This window comes from Dasypus novemcinctus, chromosome 11, assembly GCF_030445035.2.
Source record: "Dasypus novemcinctus isolate mDasNov1 chromosome 11, mDasNov1.1.hap2, whole genome shotgun sequence".
In the NCBI taxonomy this organism is placed as follows: Eukaryota; Metazoa; Chordata; class Mammalia; order Cingulata; family Dasypodidae; genus Dasypus; species Dasypus novemcinctus.
Genome location: NC_080683.1, coordinates 84,702,221 through 84,724,282, shown reverse-complemented (window position 1 = coordinate 84,724,282; position 22,062 = coordinate 84,702,221). Strand labels below are relative to the sequence as shown.

General features: G+C 46.2%; 1 protein-coding gene across 5 annotated transcripts in view; it reads right to left on the bottom strand.

Moving 5' to 3' along the window:
- ARMC2 (armadillo repeat containing 2) overlaps nucleotides 1-5,996 on the bottom strand; it is a 152,655-nt gene extending 146,659 nt beyond the window's left edge. For 2 of the 5 annotated variants that reach the window (XR_011650110.1, XM_058307238.2), the window contains exons 1-2: nucleotides 5,823-5,944; nucleotides 2,810-2,887 (exon numbers count right to left, since the gene is read on the bottom strand). The gene's annotated coding sequence lies outside the window, so the exon portion shown is untranslated. Of the gene's footprint in view, nucleotides 1-2,809; nucleotides 2,888-5,822 lie in introns of all 5 variants that reach the window. The other 3 variants (XM_071218617.1, XM_071218618.1, XM_004468406.4) reach the window with 3 other exon arrangements.
- Between the last annotated feature and the right edge of the window lie 16,066 nt (nucleotides 5,997-22,062).

Sequence of the window (22,062 nt, the reverse complement as noted above, 5' to 3'; positions counted from 1 at the left end):
GCCTCCCTTGTCCCCAGTTCGTCACCTGCTTCTCCGGGCGACCCCTTCGTCGCCGGCTTCGCCGGGCGACCCCGTCAGCCAAACCGCGCACCCCTTGTGAGACTGATCCCTCGTCTGCTGCCGGACCGACCCCTCGTCCCAAGCGGGACCAACCCCTCGTCCAGAGCTGGACCGACCCCTCGTCCGCAGCCAGACCCCACCTCTACCGACCGAGCAAGCCGCCGCAGTTGGCGCCCAACGTGGGGCAAAGCAACCCCACCACAGCACAACGTGGGGCAAGGCAACTCTACCACAGCCTCACTCCATTACCTTGTGGCCCGCCCCCCCCCTTCTCACCGCGGGGCTTCTCTCGTGCAACATTGCTGCTACCTGAGCCTTGGCTACCTCATATGATCCACGGCGGTCTGGGAGAATCGCTGGATGGCTTTCTCCTTCCATGTCGGGGGCTTATACCGACCCGCTATGATTAAGAGGAGCCTTGGATTTCTCGGGAGCACGCGCTTGCACGTCTGAAGTAACCCTACCATAGCCCTACGCTCTCCTCTCTTCTCACCCCTATCTTTTCGCTCTGCATTGCTGCTCCTGAACCTTGGTGACCTCATATGATCCACGGCGGTCTGGGAGAATCGCTGGATGGCTTTCTCCTTCCATGTCGGGGGCTTATACCGACCCGCTATGATTAAGAGGCACCAATAAAACTCTCAGGAGCGCGTGCCTGAGCACCTCCACCCCTGCCTTCACCTCTACCTCCTACCCTCCGTGCTCGCTCCCCTTTGCCTTGCTCCACTGCTCGTCGTCCCGCCCTCCCCTCGTCGGGGCCTTCTCTTGGCCCGCGACCACCGTCGGAGCCCCACCGGCTCCAACCCCTCGTCTCACCGCGCACCTCGGCTCCCATCGCCGTGCTCTCAAGGTAAGGGCCCCTTTTCTTATCGGCTCCAAAAGGCCATTAGCAATGGGTAACATCCTATCTGCTAAGCAAGCCCCACAAGTTCGGGCCCTCGTCGGTCTCCTAGACACTCACCGGTGTAAGATCTCTTTGAAACAGCTCCAAGTATATTGGGACCTTCTTCTCCCCTTTAATCCGTGGCTTACCACGTGTCAGCTTTGGGACCCAGACACCTATACTCGCCTTATAGATAGGGTCACTTTTGCTGTGGACCAGGAAGGTAAAAGATTCCCTCCTGGCTTATTACAGGCAACATAAAGTCCAGAAGAAATCTTGAAGGGTATAATCTATGATATGCTATATAAAAAAGGATTTAAAAGCAGCTATACCAAGAAAGTAAGAATTATGAGTCAACTGTAAATAAATTATATATTTCTGTTAATGTGTTGTAATTGTTCTGTGTTTGTCTGTTCGTTCAATGTCAACGTATATTGTGATACCTCCGGATGGTAAATATAAATTACTAGAAATCTTTAAAAGAGCTCTATTCAAATGGCCAAAAATTAAATAAGCGCTTATATTAATATTTAAGTTTATTATATTAATACATAAGTTTAAATGTTAATAAGATATCTACAATTTAAAAAATTGTAAGTCTTAATTAACAAAATTAACTGTACATCTTCATAAAAAGTTGTTCTTGCCTAGATTAAAATGAATAACTTATTTTTCTTCACAGGATAATATAAAGAATGTAAAACTTATATGAATATTAAAAAGGTTAAAAGTTTGTAAAAATGCTAACAGAAATGTAATAAGTTTTGCAAAAAGACGTATTTTGTCCTAAAGTAGGATGGCTAATTTTTCATAAACTCTTGAAACTTAATTTGCATGCGGCAAGTGTAAAAGGTATTGTGATAACTTTACGTAAGGGAATGTGTTCTGTAAAGATAAAATTTATCTTCAATAGTTTACATTAAGGTATTAAATGGCTAATTCCAAAAGGTCATTCTTAAATATATATATATAAAACTAAATTGATGATAATAATAATAAAAGGTAATTTTATAACAGGAAAGATTAACAGCAACCAAGCTCCCCTGCCAACTTGCTTTTAGGAAACGGTTTCTAATATTGCATGCTACTAAGTATTTAAAGAAAAGTTATTCTTAAGGAAACAGAAGATGATTTTGTCTTTGCAGCCATTGTCTATTTAGCAACACCCCTCGCTATCGGCCTAGCCACTGTTGCGCCAGACGATTGGAACCTTAAACAAAGACTCCTCCTCACTGTCATCTTCCTATCTATCGTTACTATATTTACTGCCCTCATTCTCCTTCGTTTATAAAGCAGTCTCCTACAAACCACAAAGCTTCTGTCTTAAACATACCATTCTCAACCCTATCCTCTAAATGATCTTCTCACTTCCCCCACAGCCTTTAATACTTTATTTCTTCCTCATAACCTTTGCTTTCTTGATAATATTTTCCGCCATCTGTCTAGCCGCTACCACCCCAGAAGATTGGAACCTCGGCCAACGAATTCTACTCTCCATCGCCTTTCTGTTTATTATCCTCTTTTATGCTTTACTCCTTATCTTCCTCCCATAATGACTTCACCAAGCCTCCTCTTGTCCAAAACCGTCACCCTTCTTTTCCTCACACTCCCCATTGCACTCACCAACCCCAGCCATCAGCCTTTTAATTGGACAGTAAGCCTCTGGCAGGAAAAAGTAATCCTCTCCTACAATGTCTTCGCTGCCAAGGAGAGATCAACTACCTGCAACGCGCTGTCATCCTGGACTTTTAACAGCAGATGGACCTTATAGCCACCGAGATCAACGAGAATTGGACATTGGCCACCCTTGCTTGCAACAGCAAGATACCGCCCCCCAAATTGTACATTTATCCCCGGCATACTCACCTCCCTCTTCAGCCCCGCTTCCCTCATTGCTTGCTGCCTCTTGGGCCTCGGCTACTTGTTGCTGCTGCCATCCTGGCCCTTATTTGAAAAGAAGGGGGAAATGCGGTCACCGCTCAGGCTGAAGTGTGGTTTGCTGGCCTGGCGGGGGAGCGGCCGTGGCAGGCCAAGCCGCTGCCCCCATAATAGGGTGGCTGGTCGGACTCACCGCCACCCCTGAAGGGAGCTCGGCATGGGCGCAGAGTGCCCTCAGGTCTCCCCTTCTCGGCAGCCATGCTTCCGTGGCCACCCCTCCTCCCGGATGGCGCCACACGATGCCTGTGGGGCGGCACCCTTCTTCTTTCTCCCTGCGCAGGCGCAGGGCGGAAAAATCCAGTCTGCCCTTTTCCCCTCCCCGGACAGCAGCAACAGCCAGGCACAGGGCGGAAAAATCCAGTCTGCCCTTTTCCCCTCCCCCGACAGCAGCAACAGCCAGGCGTGGGCGGAAAAATCCAGTCTGCCCTTTTCCCCTCCCCCGACAGCAGCAACAGCCAGGCGTGGGCGGAAAAATCCAGTCTGCCCTCCACCCCAGCAACAGCAGCCACCAATCCCTAAACCCTGCCCCTTCCCCCAGCAACAGCGACAGCCAATCCCTAACCACCACCCCTCCCCCGTCCAGTACCACCCACTGACCTTTTGCCGGCAACCAATCAGAACAGGGCGTGGCTTTGACCAATCAGCCTTCCCCAGCCCCTATAAAACTGTTGCCTCTCCCTCAGTAAAGTGGACTTGCGTGTTTACCTTGTCTCCGCGGTAGTTTTTTGCCGTGCGCCCTCCAGTCCTGAGAGCCCCCGACAAGGGCCTGGCCTCCCTTGTCCCCAGTTCGTCACCTGCTTCTCCGGGCGACCCCTTCGTCGCCGGCTTCGCCGGGCGACCCCGTCAGCCGAACCGCGCAACCCCTTGTGAGACTGATCCCTCGTCTGCTGCCGGACCAACCCCTCGTCCAGAGCTGGACCGACCCCTCGTCCGCAGCCAGACCCCACCTCTACCGACCGAGCAAGCCGCCGCAGCAAGCCAGTGCCCACACGAGTGCCAGTGTGGTGAGCCAGTGTCCGCACGAGTGCCCACGCAAATCCCTGCGTAGTGAGCCAGTGCCCCGCACAAGTGAGTCATGCAGCAAGGTGATGACACATCAAAAGAGACAAGGGGAGAGTCAAGGTGAAGTGAAGCAGAAACCAAGAACTGAGGTGGCGCATTTGACAGGGACCCTCTCTCCCAATCAGAGGTCTCCAGGATCAAAACTGGTGAATCTTAGAGGAGAGAAAATGAGAAGACAACACAGACAGCTAAAACAGCAGGGCAGGAGTAGGGGAAGGGGGGAAAATAAATAAAAATAAATCTTAAAAAAAAAAAGAAGAAGAATGGGGAAAGAAGAAAGAAGTTGGGTTCTGTCCTACAGCCCACTGTCCTGAGTTCATGGGGTACACAGGATGTCCAAGGATGAAGACTGCAAGCAGTGGGAGATTTGAAACTGGAGAAATTCTATTTAAAATATATATATTTCTTATTGGTTTGGGGAAAACCCCAAAGTCCTAATGTATACAGGTTTACACCTAATTATTTAAAGATCTGTCTTTTAGCTTTGCTGCCAATAATCGCCTGAACCAGAGCCTTACTGCTAAATGCAACACAGCACTATCAGGATGTTTGCAAGAGGGGAAAAGCTGGCCATCTCCATTCTGTCTCTTACCTGCAAATCAACTACTGAGAACCCTTTACATGAATCTGAGTTACTTTCATGTTACTATGAGTATCCAAAAAGGCAGTGGTTAAGTGATTAGATGCTGGAGGAAGGGCTCAAACCCACTCTGACACCACAGCTATGTGACCTTGGACATGTCCTCTAACATTTCTAAACCTCAGTTTCCTCATCTGGAAAAGGTGAATCATAATAGTATGTACTGTGCAGGACTATTTTGAAAATTAAATGAAATAATCTATGAAAAGTGTTTTAGCATGGGTGCTTAAAGGGACGGCCATTAAAAAGCACTAACAATTTCTGCCCAAGTGTTATGTGGTAAAAGAAAACAAAGAAAATTTTCCAACGAATGAAAAAGTGCATTTTAAAAAAGAAATTGGAAGAGGATGAGATTTGTTCAATGTTTTCATATATTTTAGAAGCTTTGAGATTTGAAGGGAAGTAGGCGCTTTTCTTGATGAAAAGCAACAATTTGTATCAAATATTTCATTATCAGCTATGTGGAGTCAAAAACAAATCAGAATATTACAGACTCATATAATAGGACACAAATAAAGAGAGCTGCAGACTTTTGTACCAAGTTAAAATAACTCTCAGTCAGAGAGAGATGGACGACCTGCTGTGGTACTCGTAGGAATGGGTCATAAAAAGCATTATGTACATCCTATGCATTTTTATGTATATCGTTGCACATAAATTTTTATTGTTTTATTGAGGCGCTATCTGTTGCCCCAAGGACGATCAGTTTTTGCTCTGTGTGACCTTGGCCAGGTCACTGTCTAGACAAAGCCCCTTTTATCTACCATCCTTTCATTCAATAAATATTACTGAGCTTCTGTTAAGGAACATGCACTTGGCTAAGTGCCCAGTGTATAGAAACAAGACAGCGAGCTGCGGGTGGACCCCGGAAAGCTTGCAGAGGGCATTCCCATTGCCTCTCTACCCCATCCTGAAACAGAGAGGCGAACAACAGCGGACCGGGTTCCTGGTGAACCGGCCGAGGACGCAGCCCCTCCAGCCCGACAGCGGCTCCCCCACGCACGGCAATGCCAGCTCCTCTCCGGGTCCAGGCCAGCGCCGAGCGCAGCAGCATCCTCACCCCGCCCGCCAGCTCTCTCCTGCAGGCCGCCGTCTCCATGGTAACCGTACACAAACTACCCTCGCCAGCGACCGACAGCCTGCCTGCAGAGCTAGGCCGCTGCCGGGCGGACGGAGGGGGCTGGGGATAGAGTTAGGAGTGGGCGCGGGGAAGGGGACTTCCGGCCTGACCCAAAGCACCTGAAATTGGCGGTGGAGGCAGTAACAGCTGCCGGGGTTCAGCTCATCCCTTTGGCCTTCCGCAGGCAGCAGCCACCGCGGACTCGCAGGCGGGGCAGGGCGGGGGCGGGGCGGGGGCGGGGAGGGGGCGGGGCGGGGGCGGGGCGGTCGGTCCCCCGGCGCCCCGGGGCCTCTGGGCCTGCGCGGTCCCGCCAACGCATGCGTAGAAACACTGAGGCGTGGGCGCTGGCGGGCGGAGGCGTGGAGGAACCTGGGCTAGGGCTGGAGGCGAGGTTGGCGAGCGTGGTTTTTTGAGAAAGAGGGAGACACGTTGTGCAGTTTGCTTTTAAGCTAGCAAATTACCGAACCCCTTTTGTCGAGACGTGTGAGGTCCCAGCTCCTCTATTAAATAGTAATAAAAAGGATGGCAGCTTGGTTTGGGGGAAAAGCCAAGATTTACAAATCCCGGCAACGTTATAACCGTGAATAGTTGCTTAACCTCTCGGTTTCCTCGTCTGTAAAATGGAGGGAATAATACCCACGTAGGCTGATGTGAAGATTGGATGAGAAAATAGACAAAAAGCCCTAAGCACAGGGCAGTCAACGAATGTTTAACTGTTGGCTCTTGCAAAATGCCTTCACGTACGTTATCTCTTTGGGTGTCCCTGCGACTTTTAGGTAGGCAGCTAGCACCCCCATTTCACGGGACAGGAACTAGGGACCGAGTCTGAGACTTCCCTGAGGTCTGGTGAGTGGTAGAGCTAGTTTCAAATCTAAGTCACCCATGAACAATCTTTTTTTCTTACTGCGACATCACAGTAGAAGAGCCTCATTTATATGTTTCTGGTTTTAAATTTTCTTTTTTCCTATTAGACCATTCAGCAACAGTTTACAGTGTTAAATACAAGTGAGACCATAATCACTCTCCATTCAGGTTTGCACCACGTTTTATAAATACAGAGATTTTTTTCAGCTGAAGTGTTGTCAACATTGGAAGAATGCCACATCTTTGGGTACTAAGTATCTTGTAAAGAATAATTAAATAGAAAAAAATTTTTTGAGTGCATACTGTTATATATGTAAGGTATTTGCTACCATTGTAGTTGATAGAAAACTCTGTAGACAAAACGTAGATGAACCTTGAAAACATTATGCTAAGTGAAAGAAGCCACTCATAAAAAGCCATATACTATACGATTCCATTCATATGAAATGTCCAGAATAGAGAAATCTATAGAACTGAAAGTAGATTTGTGGTTGCTTAGGGCTGCCAGGGAAAGAATGGGTGGTTAGAGAGGTGATAGCTAAAAGGTATGGGGTTTCTTTTTGAAGTGATGAAAGTGTTCCAAAATTGACTGTGGTGATGGTTGCACAACCCTGTGACTATACTAAAAACCACTGAATTGCATGCTTTAATGTGTGACTTATAGGTCTGTGAATTATATCTCAATAAAGCTGTTTTTAAAAGTATCTCTTTTAAAGAGACACCGAACACACACAAAGTGTAAAAGCATTCATTCAGTCAATAAATTTTTATGGACCGCCTTCATGCCTGGCAGAGAACTAGATGTTGGAAGAATAGAGATTAAAAGCAAAGTCCATGCCTTCCAGGAGATCTCAGTTTAGCAAGGGATACAACAAACCAACACAACAAATACCTGGTGATACAAATGCTAGGACGTAAGTACACAAGGTTTTAAGGGCTGTGCTGTGCCTTGAGCGATGAGCAGGAGTTAGCTGGGTGAAGTGACTGAAGGATCTTGGCAGAACAGTGACATTGTCATTTTTGGCTTTACAAAAAAAAATCACTTTGGCTTTGCTGTTGCAAGAAATCACATGAATGAGCTGCGGAAAAATCTGACTAGCTACGAGGATTCTACCGTAGTGTTATCCAGGTCAGAAATGATAGGAACCTAAACTAAAGGCATTTAAGTAAGGATGAGGAGGAGAAAACTGACTGGAAAGATAAATGTATTAGGAGGTGAAATTAACCGGCCTTGCCCTCTAGAAAGGAGACAGGGCAAAGTAAAAGTTAAATAACATGCAATTTAACTAACAACACTCACCTAATATGTATTAAGCACCTGCTAGAGGACAGGGCGATACTTAGGCTGTTGGGGTGTATCTAATGCATGCAACTCTTCTCCTTAAGGGGCCCAGTCTGGGACAGATGTTGGAAGACAGTTTGATTGGGTTGGAATCAGGCACCTATTTCCCAATTCTCAAATAATTTGATAGGTTTGAAAGTGTTTTTCAAAATTAATATTTTTGGGGCGGCGGACTTGGCCCAGTGGTTAGGGCGTCCATCTACCACATGGGAGGTCCACGGTTCAAACCCCGGGCCTCCTTGACCCGTGTGGAGCTGGCCCATGCACAGTGCTGATGCGTGCAAGGAGTGCCCTGCCACGCAGGGGTGTCCCCCACGTAGGGGAGTCCCACCCGCAAGGAGTGCGCCCCGTGAGGAAAGTCGCCCAGCGCGAAAGAAAGTGCAGCCTGCCCAGGATGGTGCCGCACACATGGAGAGCTGACACAACAAGATGACAACAAAAAGAGACACAGATTCCCGTGCCGCTGACAACAGCACAAGCGGACAAAGAAGACGCAGCAAATAGACACACAGAACAGACAACCGGGGTGGGGAGGGGAAGGGGAGAGAAATAAATAAATAAATAAATCTTTTTAAAAATTAATATTTTTTTGAAAGATGATATCCTGACCTTACCCATATAACCTCTTTTTTTTTTTTTTAAGATTTATTTCTTTATTTCTCTCCCCTTCCCCCCCACCCCAGTTGTCTGTTCTCTTTGTCTATTTGCTGCGTCCGCTTCTGCTGTTGTCAGTGGCATGGGAATCTGTTCTCTTTTTTTGTTGCATCATCTTGTTGTGTCAGCTCTCCGTGTATGCGGCACCATTCCTGGGCAGGCTGCACTTTCTTTCGCGCTGGGCGGCTCTCCTCACGGGGTGCACTCCTTGCGCGTGGGGCTCCCCTACGCAGGGGCTTCCCTATGCGGAAGGGCACTCCTTGTGCGCATCAGCACTGCGCATGGGCCAGCTCCACACAGTCCAAGGAGGCCCGGGCTTTGAACCGCGGACCTCCCATGTGGTAGGCGGACACCTTAACCACTGGGCCAACTCTGCCGCCCATGTGACCTCTTTTTACCAGACGTAGTCAAAGGCAAAAATCAGTGTCATCCACTTTTTGATAAAATTATTGTGCAAAATGACAGCCTACCCTGCTGACAGAAAGCAGGCTCATCCTGAATTGTCAGAAGGAAATCAGTAACCAAGCAATGAGACCTTACTCTCTAATCTCTTAAACATAGCTGTTTCGTGAAATGTATGTCATTTTTTTTTATTGAAGTTCAACTTTCTATGCTTAAGCATTCTGGGTTGGTTCTGGGTGGATAACAGAGATATTCCCTTCGCAATGATTTAGAAGGAATATCAGCCACCATCATACTTATTAACTACATTACTTTGTGTTGTATACTGAACATAACTCCTCTACCACTAGGTGTCTGACCTTGGCAAAGACAACCTCTCAAAGCCCCAACCTCCTTATTCGTACAGTGGAGATAACAGTAATCTCCTAGGGCCACTTGAACATTAAAATATAATAATTCTTGTAACAGGTTTAACACAGTCGGAGTAAGTGCTAATAGATGGTTGTTAAATGAATGAATCTAGAATAGAATAGAAGAGAACAGAACAGAACAGAATAGATAGTATATTATTTTCTGCACTCTCCTCTAGCTTATCTTTTTTAATGTCTTTATTTATTTATTTTTCTTCCTTTCCCCCACCCCCATCCCCACCCTGCTGTGTGTGTGTGTGTTGTTTTTTTTTTTGCTGTCTGCGTCCATTCGCTGTGTGATCTTCTGTATCATTTCTCTTTTGGTCTTCTCTTCTCCTCTTTCTCCTCTAGGATTCTCCGGGATTTGATCCTGGGGACCTCTGATGTGGAGAGAGTTTCCCTGTCAATTGCACCACTTCAGTTCCTGGTCTCTGCTGCGCTTCACCTTGATTCTCCCCTTTGTCTCTCTTTTGTTGTGTCATCATCTTGCTGCATGATTCACTGACACGGGCACTGGCTCACCGCGCGGGCACTTGGTTTGCCATGCAGGCACTCAGCTCACCACATGGGCACTCAATTCACCACACGGGCACTGACTCACCACGCAGGCATGCTTTCTCTTCTTTTTCACCAGGAGGCCCCAGGGATTGAACCAGGGTCCTCCCATACAGTAGGTGGAGACCTTACCACTTGAGCCACATCCACTTCCCTGGCTTGTCTTTCCAAGACTGTAAGTTTCTTTAGTGCATGGGCCAAATTATTTTAAAAACCATATAAAACTTGGAAATAAGAAAAGGAAGGCAGCCTGTCTTTTCAATGGAATACTGGAGCCCCAAGACTATTTAATTATCTAGGGTAGGGTTTTCGTATATACTGTGAGCTAACACTGGGTTTTGTATTTTTAAATGATTGAAAACATTTTTATAAAATTCACATATCATATATATACATACTATGTGAAATTAAAATTCCAGTGTTCATGAAGTTTTATTAGAAGTCTTCTCCTCCTTTCTCTGCCTCAGGCTTCAGGTCTGTAGTTGGCAGCTACTGCCTACCCTGAAGTGATGCAATTGCTTAAGCTCACCCCTCCCCACTCACTGGAGGTTGTTTAAGACCCGATGTGGGTTGAAGTGGGGAGAGAGTGTAGAGTGAGAAAGGGTGAGGAAAGAAGCAAGGTGATGAAGCACCTCTTCCTGGCATTGAGTGGCTTCGAGCTTGCCATGCCTGCCTGATGGTTAAAGTGACACATGGGTGGGCTTTCCTGCATCCCTCAGAGTTTTCCATTGATGGCAGCGCTCTTCCGAGGACTCTTGTTCTGGGAAGCACTCTTCTAGTGGTTTTCCACTAGAAATCCTTCCCTGCCCCTAGAAATCCAGGAGTTGCATCAGCATCCACTGCCCCTTTAGATGATGTCTTATTTCACCAAGTTGCCATGAAGAATACCACACAATGGGTTGGCTTGAACAACGAGCACATAGTAGTTTACAGTTTGGAAGGCCAGAAGTCCACAATCAAGGTGTCAGTAAGGCTTGCTTTCTCCTCGAAGTCTGTAACATTCCGGTGCTGCTTGCAGCAATCCTTGGGGTTTCTTGGCTTGCATCTGTGCCTCCTGTCAGGTGGGATGACTCCTGGTTTCTACTGAATTCCAGCTTGCAATTCCCCAGTTCCTTCCCTTTATAAGGCCTCCAGCAATGTGGGTTAGGGCCCACCCCACTTCAGTGGCCACACCTTGACTGAAAATAGCATCTTCAAAAGGTTCTATTTACAAATGGTTTCACACCCACAGAAACAATTAAGATTTAAGAACCTGGGGTTGGGGGAAAAACACACCAAATGTAAGATATGGGCTATAGTTAGTAGCAGTGTTTTGACAATGCTCTTTCATAGTTTGTAAAAATGTTTCACAACAATGCAAGGTGATGTAGGTGTGTGGGGGGTAACATATGGGAGCCCTGTATGGTGTTGCCCACGTTTGTTTTATAAGTTCACAACTTTAACTCTACACTTATCGTTTATGTATGCTCATGTATGAATGATAAACTTCAATTTAAAAAGTTTTTAAAAAAGATTTAAGAACATGTGTTTTGAGGGGGCCACATCATTCAGACTACCACAGATGGGTCCCAAGGTAACACTGCACTTGGTGCAAAGAGAACCCCACACATCCCTGGTCCCAGCGACTCTGACAGAGCAGTCCCATCCCAACACGGCCCCCTCCGTGCTGCCCCCAAGGGAACTTTAGCATTACCAGGAGGGAGCTGGGCCCCCGTCCTCTGGGTCACCCACTGCAGGCTCTGGAAGGCCCCCTGGAAATCACCTCTCACTGGTTTGAGCTGAAGGAGGTGACATCCCACATCCCTTTCTCCATAGCAATTTCCTCACGCATCCTCCCTTTCCACTCTCTGTCCCTTCTTTTTAGCCTCAGTCTGACTGAGGGGTCTAGATTTGTGGGAAGGGCGTATGTTTCTTTGTAACCTGCTCATGAAACATCTGCCTCCCCTTCACTTGGGATCTGGTGACTATTAGCACCTTAGTTGAAACTTGAGTATAAAAACCTGTTATCCAACCAGTTACCTAGTACCCTAGGTGGTTGGGTCTAAACCAGGCCTTACAAGGATGCTCCTGGAACCTGAAGCTAACTGGCTCAGTCGTTCAGGAAATATCTGCCTGCCAAGTTAGAACAAGTAAAAGAATGGCAAGGACAGGATTTTAGGAAGCAATTACTCGAAGCAATGAAGCTGCCCAGTGTACCTCACTGAAGGACATTATATGAGAAAATACTCAGGCTGCCATAGCAGTGGGCTATTATAGTGACCTGGCTGTTCCTCTATGGTTGCCTGAGGGCTATTTAAAAGAATTTTCCATAGGTAAGCTTTGTAAATGGAATTATTTGAGAAGTAGAATTGCTGACATGTTTCATATACCTTAGGGAGATTAAAGCAGAAGATGAAAATGTTAATTATAAGTATCAGACATTTATAAAGCACATTATATTTTCCAATTTGCTTTCATATCTATTGTTTTATTTGGAGTTTACAATAAACCTGACAGATAGGTAGTTCAGGGGTAATTATTTCAAATTGAGAGTGGAGAAAACTGAGATTTTGAGAGGTTAAGTCATCAGTCGACAGTCACAGAGCTAGTAAAGGTTACTGAGGCCTGGTGTTCTTGATTGTACTGATATAAACACGACTTTTCAGATCGATACCTGTTGTCCACAGCATGGGAGGTACTTCCTATGCTGCTGACGCTGTTGAGATAGGCTCTTTCTTGCCTCCTCTCACTCATCTCAGAGTATATCCTGTGTGGGTCCAGAGGGATGGAGAGGATCTTAAGAATTTTTACAGTCACTTGAAAATGTGTGCTGAATTTCTGGACATTGAGTTAAGATGAGAAATATACAGGTGGTGGATTGGCTAATCATTTAATCTTATGCAATGTCAGATGCAAAAAGGCAACAAAATCAGGTACACATAGATACTTTAACTCACAGTCTCTACTAGTGGATGTTACAGTTTATATCATGGCTTACATCACAGGCACCTCATTTTTAATAGCTACAGCTTATCTTGATTTATATGAGATATATTCTTGAAAAGACACAGGTTACATAAATACTTCTTTAATGCTCACAATTCCCCCATGATTTTTTATGACTCTAACAGAGACATGATTCACAGGGAAAAAGAATTACTTCTAGCATGGAATAAAAATCAGAAATTTAGAATTCTAATGTTTACTTCAAGATACTTTCTGCCTTTGTCTCTGTGGAATCTTGGTGCTTTAGTTATATTTATCACACCATTCCTGTAAGGAGTTCATCAAATTGATAGTCTATGCAGTCTTTGCATACAAATTTAAAAGCACAAATATGTTAAAATGCAACATGGTGGAAATTTACAATGCAATGAAAATTAGCTTCATGGAACTGGATAGCCACACGGCTGCAGAATTGTCCTGCAATTTACCAGCTGGAAGGGGTATATGATGCAGAGGAAGCAGCCAGCAGAGGTGCCCAGGAGTGAGAGCCACTACGCATGGAGAGCCTGGAAAGAGTCTGGTCAGAAGGTACAGGTATGGAGGGCAGAGGCCAATAGGCAGGAGAAATCAGGGCTTATTTTGTTGTTTTTCTAGCTAAGGTTGAAACTTGCAGCAGATTGTGTTAAAGAAGAAGAAAGAGGAAGAGGAGGAGGGGGAGGAGGAGGAGGAAGGGGAGGGGAGGGGATGGGAGGGGGAAGGAAGAAGAGGAAAAAGAGGAGGAAGAAGGGCTACAACAGTATCTCCCATTCTACATGCTCTTATTACATTGTGACTCCAGCTCTCTTCCCATTGAAATGTGGGGTTTATGCTCCCCAACCTTGAATCTGGATGACCTGCGACTATGGTACAAGCGACACTATGTGGCTTTCAAGGGAAGGTTATGAAAGGCAGTACAAAAAAAACAATCTAGAAAGATACAGAGACAATCTAAGAATGTCTAACTAAACATGTAGGCATGATTTTAAAAAACACTTTATTTCATGAATGTTTTCCCAATGATAAAAGTTCTTGAAACCCTGACTCTTGGAACCAGCCACCATGCCGTGAGGAAGACCAAGCAGCCTGTGAAAATGCCCATTTGGACAGGTCCTGAGGTCCCAGCCCATAACCCCAGCTGAGCTCTGAGCCAACAGCCAACTTGAAGTTGGCAGCCATGAGGGTGAGCAGTCTTGAAAGTTGATCCTGAACCCTCGTTGAACCACTCCAGTTGATACTGCATGCTACCACTAAATCCTGCTCAAATTCCAGATCAGATAAACAACTATTATTGTTTAAAACCACAAAGCTTTGGATTGTTTGTTACGTAGCAAAAAATAAGTGGAACGACAACAAAGAGTTACATGAAAATCCTCTAGTCAGTGGGCCTCAGCTGTTACCTGTGCACCTTAAGTGTTGCTCTGCCTTTCAGCACTGTGGCCTCACCACATGGTCTTCCCTGCCTCAGGCCAGGTGCTACAAGGAGCGGGGAGCCAACAAATTGTTGGCAAGGATGCAAATGCTAATCACTGCGATGCTGATGAATAAAGGTACATCAATTACTGGATGATTAAAGAGTCTCTACCGAGAATTTCATTGGATGGGGTGGGGGGGTGGGGGAGGTGGTTCGTTTTCAACAAGTGAGCCTGTAGGAGTATAACAATGAATTGCTTCATCCTCAATGACAGCAAAGTACCTCCTCTATGTTGAAAGAGATTAACCAAGACAATTAGAAACCCTCTAGTCTTTTTCAAATTTACCTAGGAGGCATTGTTAAGTGAACATGGACATGCCTATATCCTTTGGAAGCTTTGGCTGCAAATAAAGAATACACAATCAAAAGTAGCTGAAATACCAAGGACATTTATTGTTTTATTTAATAGTAAGTCTGCTGACCTCCAGCTCAGCGATGATATCCAGGAACCAGGTTCAGTCACGCCTGCCCAGGCTCACAAGCTGGCTGAGGCAGCTGTGAGTTCTCATATGATAACGTCTAAAAGCAGAGAAGAAAAGTGGGGGACAGCACCCTTTCTAGATAGCTCTATACTAGGAAGGGAAGTTTCCCAGAAGGCCCTCAGCCATCTTCCCCTTGCATCTCCTTAGCCAAACTGTGCCACATGCCCACATGCCAGTCCCTGCCAGAGATAAATGAGATTACTATTGCTATGATTGATGTGGAGCAATCAAGCATCATCCCCTGGATTTGGACGAGGAGCCCTTTCTCTCTGAGCATTTTCTTGCCCCAGTCTGAACCAAACTGAAGTTCCGTTCACCAAGAAGAAGGGGCAGCCACCGTTGGGTTGGATGCCATGAGGTCAACCACAGTGGTCTCAGCAACTAAGAAAGAGCATCTTCTGATATCAAGAGGTTTTGAAGGCTGATTCTTCTGACTAGAACAAGAGAACTGGAAGTGAAATGCCAAGACCACGTGTTCTAGTTTAGTGCTAACTCCGAAGGTGAGGCCCCTGATCCCACTGCTGCTCAATCCTGGTTGCACACAAGAATCACTTGGAGATCTTCTAAAACTCATCTCTGCCCAGCATGCACCCCCAGATACTCTGACTTGGTTGCTGGGGGAAGGGAGAGCAGAGATGAGCATCAGTATTTTTCAGAGCTACCCAGGAGGCTAAAAATGTGGTAGCCAGGGTAGAAAAGCCAAGTCCTAGCTAGGGCAGGAACTTTTTGACTGAAGTCCTCAGCTAGGACCCAAAAGAATGCAGAGATGTAAGAGTCCTTGGCTTTCAGAGCAGAAAGAAAAGAGGGGATTGTAATAATATATGACCCAGAGCTGGAAAAGGATGAAAAAACCTTGTGTCACAGACTCCTTGTGCTATCCTCAATGTCCCTCCCTGCCATTAAAATGCCATCTGGGGAAGCAGATTTGGCTCAACTGATAGAGCATCTGCCTACCACATAGGAGGTCCAAGGAGGTTCAAACCCAGGGCCTCCCGACCCATGTGGTGAGCTGGCCCACATGCAGTGCTGATGCACGCATGGAGTGCCATGCCACGCAAGGGTGTCCCCCCCAAAGGGGAGCCCCATGCACAAGGACTGCGCCCCATAAGGAGAGACGCCCCCCATGAAAAAAGCGCCACACACACAGAGAGCTGACACAGCAAGATGACACAACCAAAAGAGACACAGATTCCCAGTGCCGCTGACAAGAATGCAAGCAGACAAAAAAGAACACACAGCGAACAGACACAGAGAACAGACAACGGGGCAGGGGGAGAGGGAGGAGAGAAATAAATAAATAATAAAATAAAATATAAAAAAAAAACCCCGCCATCTGGGGCATATTTATGTATAGTCTCCAACTGGCCCCTCTGCTCCCATTCCATCTCCTCCCACTCCAAGTCCATCCTATATACAACACCAAAGTGACTGTCATAAACCACAGTCCTGGATCGCTCCCCTCTGCTCATGCTCTCTCAATGCCTGCCCACTGACCACCAAATTAAACCCAGGTCCTCCATGATCTGGCTCTGACCTGTACTTCTACCTTATTATATAGCTATATGTATTTAGGAGTTATATGTAACAGGTCCTATCTAAATGCTTTGCATGCTTGAAATCACTAAATCTTCCCACCCCTAAAGCACTGTTATTAGCCTCATTTTACATGCAAGGAAACTGAGGTTCCCTTTCTTAACTTGCTCAGGAAACATGGATGGTGAAAGTGGTGGGCCTAGGATCCAAGTGCAGCTGGTGGGACACAGAGGCCCCATTCCTGCACACTCAATGCTCTCAGCCAAGCGGGACTGCTTCCATTTCCCTGGACCCTCCCCGTGTCACCCCGCCTCCGCACCTTGACTTTGGATGGTCCCTCTCCCTTACAAAACCAAGCACTCAGCAAGAACGCTTATTTAGCACTTGGCACTTGTCTGGAGAGACTGCAAAGAGGAACTTGCCTTGGAGCAGTCAACAGGAGAGAGAAAGCTGAAATGTTTCTGTCCATTCCTCCACTTCCAGTTTTCCACTCTAAGTTCATGGTGGATCCAGTCACAATTTGGTGGCCTTCAGGTGCCATGTTCCATGGACCAGGAAGAGGAGCGGAACTGGAATGGGTGGGGGTAACTAGGCCTGTGGCAGCCCTGAGGATAAAGCCTGAAGGGGCAGGCTCTGCCCTTGGCTGGATAGGGAAGTAAAGGGAGAGGGTGGTGTGGGTCTCTGAAGTCAGGGACAGGCTGGAGGACAGAGGTCACACAGGGGCAAAATGCAGCAGGTGGTTTGAGGAGGGAAATGAGAAGTGTGCTGTGGTGGAAAGGCCCTGGACTGGAAATCAGGAGACCTTAATTCGAATCCTGGTTCGGTCATCCCTTAGCTGTGTGCGTGTGGGCCTGTCTCTAAACAGCTGCAGTTTTCGCCATAAGATGAGGAAGTTAAACGAAATGGCCCTCAAGATACAGCCAAGCTCTAAAAGTCCACGGGAGGAGAGTGTAAAATCCTTTGTGAGTCAGGGAGAGAGTTTAGGGCTGGACTTTTTGGAGGTGCCTCAGTTGTGAGGACCAGATAATGAAGTCCAGAGTGTGGCCTGGCTGGTCACTGTCCTGGAGAAAGTCAGGGCATTAGGTGTAAGAGAGTCTGAGGAGGCCAGAGGTGGGAGAGGAAAACCTGACCTGTCAGTAGTTTGGACCTTGACTCTCCTGCTTGCTAATCACACCTGTGTACACAACGACTTGTGTGTGCCAACCCTCAGAACCTGGCAGACCCCAAGCAGGAGGAGAGAGGACGCTGCAGCCCCACGGCCTGGAGGCTCGGGAGGAAACATGCCTCCTTGTTCTCTTGGGTGATGACGGCAGCAAGTTGCCCACGGAAGGAAGCCTTAAGAAGCCTGGGAAGGGTTGGAGGAGGTCTCCTCGGAGACTGGCTTTGCCATTCCTTGGGACTTTCAAATTCTGTTGTGTTTTGTTTTTTTTTAAACAGTCTACTTTTGAGTTACTAGCCCAAGTATGAAAAATAGGACAAGGACGTTTTTTTAAGAGAAAAGAAAGATTTCATTTAACTGTGGGAATTCAGACATGTGAGTCCAGCTTTCAGGTTTAACTACTCAGACAGAAGGAATCCTAGCACGTTCCAAATCTAGCTGAGTGTATCTGGGCTTTTAATACCAATATTTTGGTAAACACACAACACTCATCGGGAAGAGAATAGTCATACAATTATTTATGCTTATTAGACATATATATATAGGATATACAATATGATATGCATTTTTATATTAAATAAGATATACAATGCTATCTACCAAGAATGCAAAAAGTAATAGCCACCAAAAAATAAACAAAGAACAAACAGAAAAAAACCTCATGATATTCACTGGGCACTTGCCAAGGAATTTTTTTCACCAGAGCTCAAAAGAGAACTAAACACACACACACAAGCCCATGGAAAACGCAGGGAATCTGAGTAAGGTGATGGACTGTATCACTGTCAGTATCTGGTTGTGGTATTGAACTGAAGTTTTGCAAGATGTTACCATCTGAGGAAATTGTGCAAAGGGTACATGGGACCTCTAGGGTTTCTCTACTAATACAACTACATGCGAATCCACAATGATTGCAAATTTTAAAAGTTTAGTTTAAAACCACTTCACTCTCTCACTTCTTATTCCATCTCTGCAGGGGTCATAAATGAACAGTTGTGATGCAAACACAGAGGAAAGATAAATTCAGAAATAAACAGGATGATTATCCCATGATGCAGTCTGGATAAAACGATTTTTCTCTGAAACTTAAAAACGAATAGTCTGGCCTTAACTGACCAGAGCTGAAAGTCTTTCAGTGAAATTATTCTTTCTGGTTTTTTCCCCCTAAATTCATGCTCAGAGATTGTTAAAACAAGTAGGACATCAGCCATCCTTCTTACAAGGGTGTGGAAAGGAATAGAGGTTTTTCAGCCCTGACATCCTACCCCACCCCCCAATGCCACCACCCTAAGTTGGAGTCAGGGGACGGGTTCTACCTGGTTCTGTGCACACCTTGTCTCGGGGACCCTGAGCCAGGACTGCTTCCACCCCAGAGTCTCCCACAGCTATTCATGAGCACAGCTCCCTCAAGAGGCCTCAAAACCAGCCCACAGGACTGCTAAGGGACAGACACACCTCCAGCCTGCGCATTTTCTTGTCTCTCCATTTCTTCCTCTCAGCATCCACAAAATCCCTCCTTTTTTGGCTTTGGCCAAAATCTCTCCTGCAAATCAACTCCTGCAAATAGACACCTGCGGGAGTCACCCGCCTCCCAGATCTGAGGTCTGTCAGAGCCCCAGTGGCGCTTAGGAAAGTGCCCTGGGCGAAGGGCCTGGTCCTGAAGGCCTCAGCTCTGCTCAGCGCTTTGTAAAGTGGGAGGAATCCCCGGAGCTCCTGGGGCCTCGGTTTCTGGGTCTGTGGGTTCTAGCACTCTATGGCACCGTGAGATGTCTGATGGAGAAGAAACTGAAGACAAGTCCTACAGGAAAGAGCTGGAGGGCTGGAGACATCAACATTCAGCCAGGAAAGACGTTTACGGGAGCGTTACTCTGGGCACTGGGAGGAAACAGCCTACCAGGAGAGAGAAAACGGGTAGCTTGTGTGGCAAGGTCAGAGGTAAAAGAGTAAAAGATGCCTCTTAGGTACCAGGAGCTTCCGCAGGTTGAAGAGCAGATGTGGCTGTCTGTGCAGAATGCAGGATGGCTGGCCAGATTTTAGGGCAAGTGAGGCACTAGGATTTACTTATTTATTTATTCCCGTCCCACCCTCCCCTCCCCCATTGTTCTTATGCTTTCTGTCTGCTCTCCCTCTGTCCATTCACTGTGCGTTCTTCTCTGTCTGCTTGTCTTCTCTTTAGGCGACACCAGGAACTGATCCTGGACCTTCTGAAGTGGGAGAGAGGTGCTCGATCTCTTGCCCCAGCTGCTCCCTGGTCTGCTGAATCTCTTATTGTCTCTCCTCTGTGTCTCTTTTTGTTGCAGCATCTTGCTGCACCAGCTCTCCACTTCAGCCAGCACTCCGTGCGGGCCAGCTCTCCACTCAGGCCAGCTTGCCTTCACCAGAAGGTCCCTGAATCGAACCCTGGACCTCCCATATGGTAGACAGGAGCCCAATTGCTTAAGCCACATTCACTTCCCTCTTCGGTGGATTTTAATGCTATCAGTAAAATGTAGCACCTGTATTTCTGCATTTTTTCAAGTTTTCAACACAGAATTGGGACTTAGCTTCACTTGCATTAGGGGAGAATGAAACTAAGGTTGGAGTAACCACTCAGAGCAGGGTAGATACCCGAGGCAGATTGAAAAGGAATTTTGAGTTCTCTCGCCCTCCCCCCATATGGGTGTATGCCTCTCTTTCCCCAACAAAAAAATTTAACCCAAACCACTGACTAGCATTCTGTTCTAACTGCTCATCCTTAAGTTTCCTTGGTTGCATAAACTCTTTATGTGGGTATATTTGGGTGTTATTTCTTTCATTTTATACCATGAGAGGCTTGGGTGGGTCAAAAGTCACACCTTGCCCCACCCCAAATCCCAGTTACCTGAGGCCCCACTGAGATTCCTGAAAGAAAATCAAAGGTGGACTCTGGGGACTAATGTTCAGGTCCCGGGCCACCAGATACAGATGGGCTTTTCGTGTCTATGTTTGAAGGGCAAGAGAGGAAACTTTTTTGAGGCAACAATGTACAACATTAAATGTTCTTTGACCCAGGGCCAGGGGAAACTGAGGGGAGTTTCTGAGGAAATGGGGCTGTAAGAACCAGAGTGAGCTTCGTCGGGGGCATTGCGCAGCAGGGGCTGTAAAGTTCTGAGGAGACAGCCGCTCCTCCGCCGGCAGAGTAGCTTCGCGGGACACCGGGGGCTGGCGTGAGGGTGGGGTAGCGACCCGGAGAGGTGGCTCTTGGGCAGCATCAAGGTCAAACTATGCCCAACCAGTAGCAATGGCGTCCTGGGACCACCAGGGGGCGAGCAGGGGTGGGCACCAAGGGGGGATAAATTAAGCGACCAACAGGGTGCACGTTTTAGCCAGAAGGGTCTCTGCTAGGGGACAAAAAGGATTTAGAGGTCGTGGCTTTCAGCGTTTTCCATTGGTACGTTTTTGGATCCAAGAACTATTTTGGTTACTTTTTGCTTGCGCTCCCCAGGGATGGCACGGCTTGGAAAAGTAAGAGTTACAATTAATTTCCCTTTTCAAAAACAGTTCTAAATAGAACATTTTGTTTTCCAAGATCCCAGCTTTCTCTGAGAAATTCTATACTAGCATTCAAAATTAAGCCACGTTTGCCAAAATGTAAATTTCTTTCAGTGGCTAATATTTAAAAAGTGACTGCTTATATTTTTAGCAAAGAAAATTAGATTTTTAAAACGGGGGAGTAATTTATTTGAAAAATAGCAATTTTGTTTTTGGGAAGGGATGTCACAGAGCACCCACGTAGTTCTGCAATATTAATCTATTTCAAATTTTTCAAATGTCAATAATACAGTTTACACTTACCGCCACAAATTCAGTGAACAGTCTTCATCATGTACCAAGCAGAAAATTTGAAATTAAATGTTCAGCAACGTTCAAACAAATGAAAAAAACTCCCTTCCCCCAGGCCATTCTTTGACATAACTAGGACAATCCAGTATAATAACCCGCTAAAAGGATTAATTCAGCCTTAATACTAACTCCTGAAGAAAACCACATGGCATTTTTTGAAACATTCTTCATAATGTGCACATCTTTATTACATTTACAATCCATTACTCTGGTGCTGACTGTGTCTTGAAAACTTATGACAATGACAATCCTGGGAGTCTTCCCTATCAGAATCATAGGAAAACCTCAATATTGATTACAGTATTCAAGGTAAAACAATAGCAAGGTTCCATTTTGTTCCTGTTAATTTCATAAGATATTTTAAACACACAGTTGCTGTGTCATGAAACTGGTGTCATGAAACTCGTGCACACGTACTTCACTAATGACAAGGCAAAACGGCAATGCCGGCAAAGCCATCAGGAATATCTATGATTCAGTGATTGCATTTCTGAGAAAACAATCGAAAAAGAGGATATTAGTTTGTGCCTGTTTAACACAGAATTAATATAAAACTTTATAAGTTGGAAGCCTCCTAAATGTTGAGGTGAGGTGAGGATGGTAGTGAGATAAAATATATTATATCCATTTACTAAATATAAAGACAGAGGGAAGCAGACTTG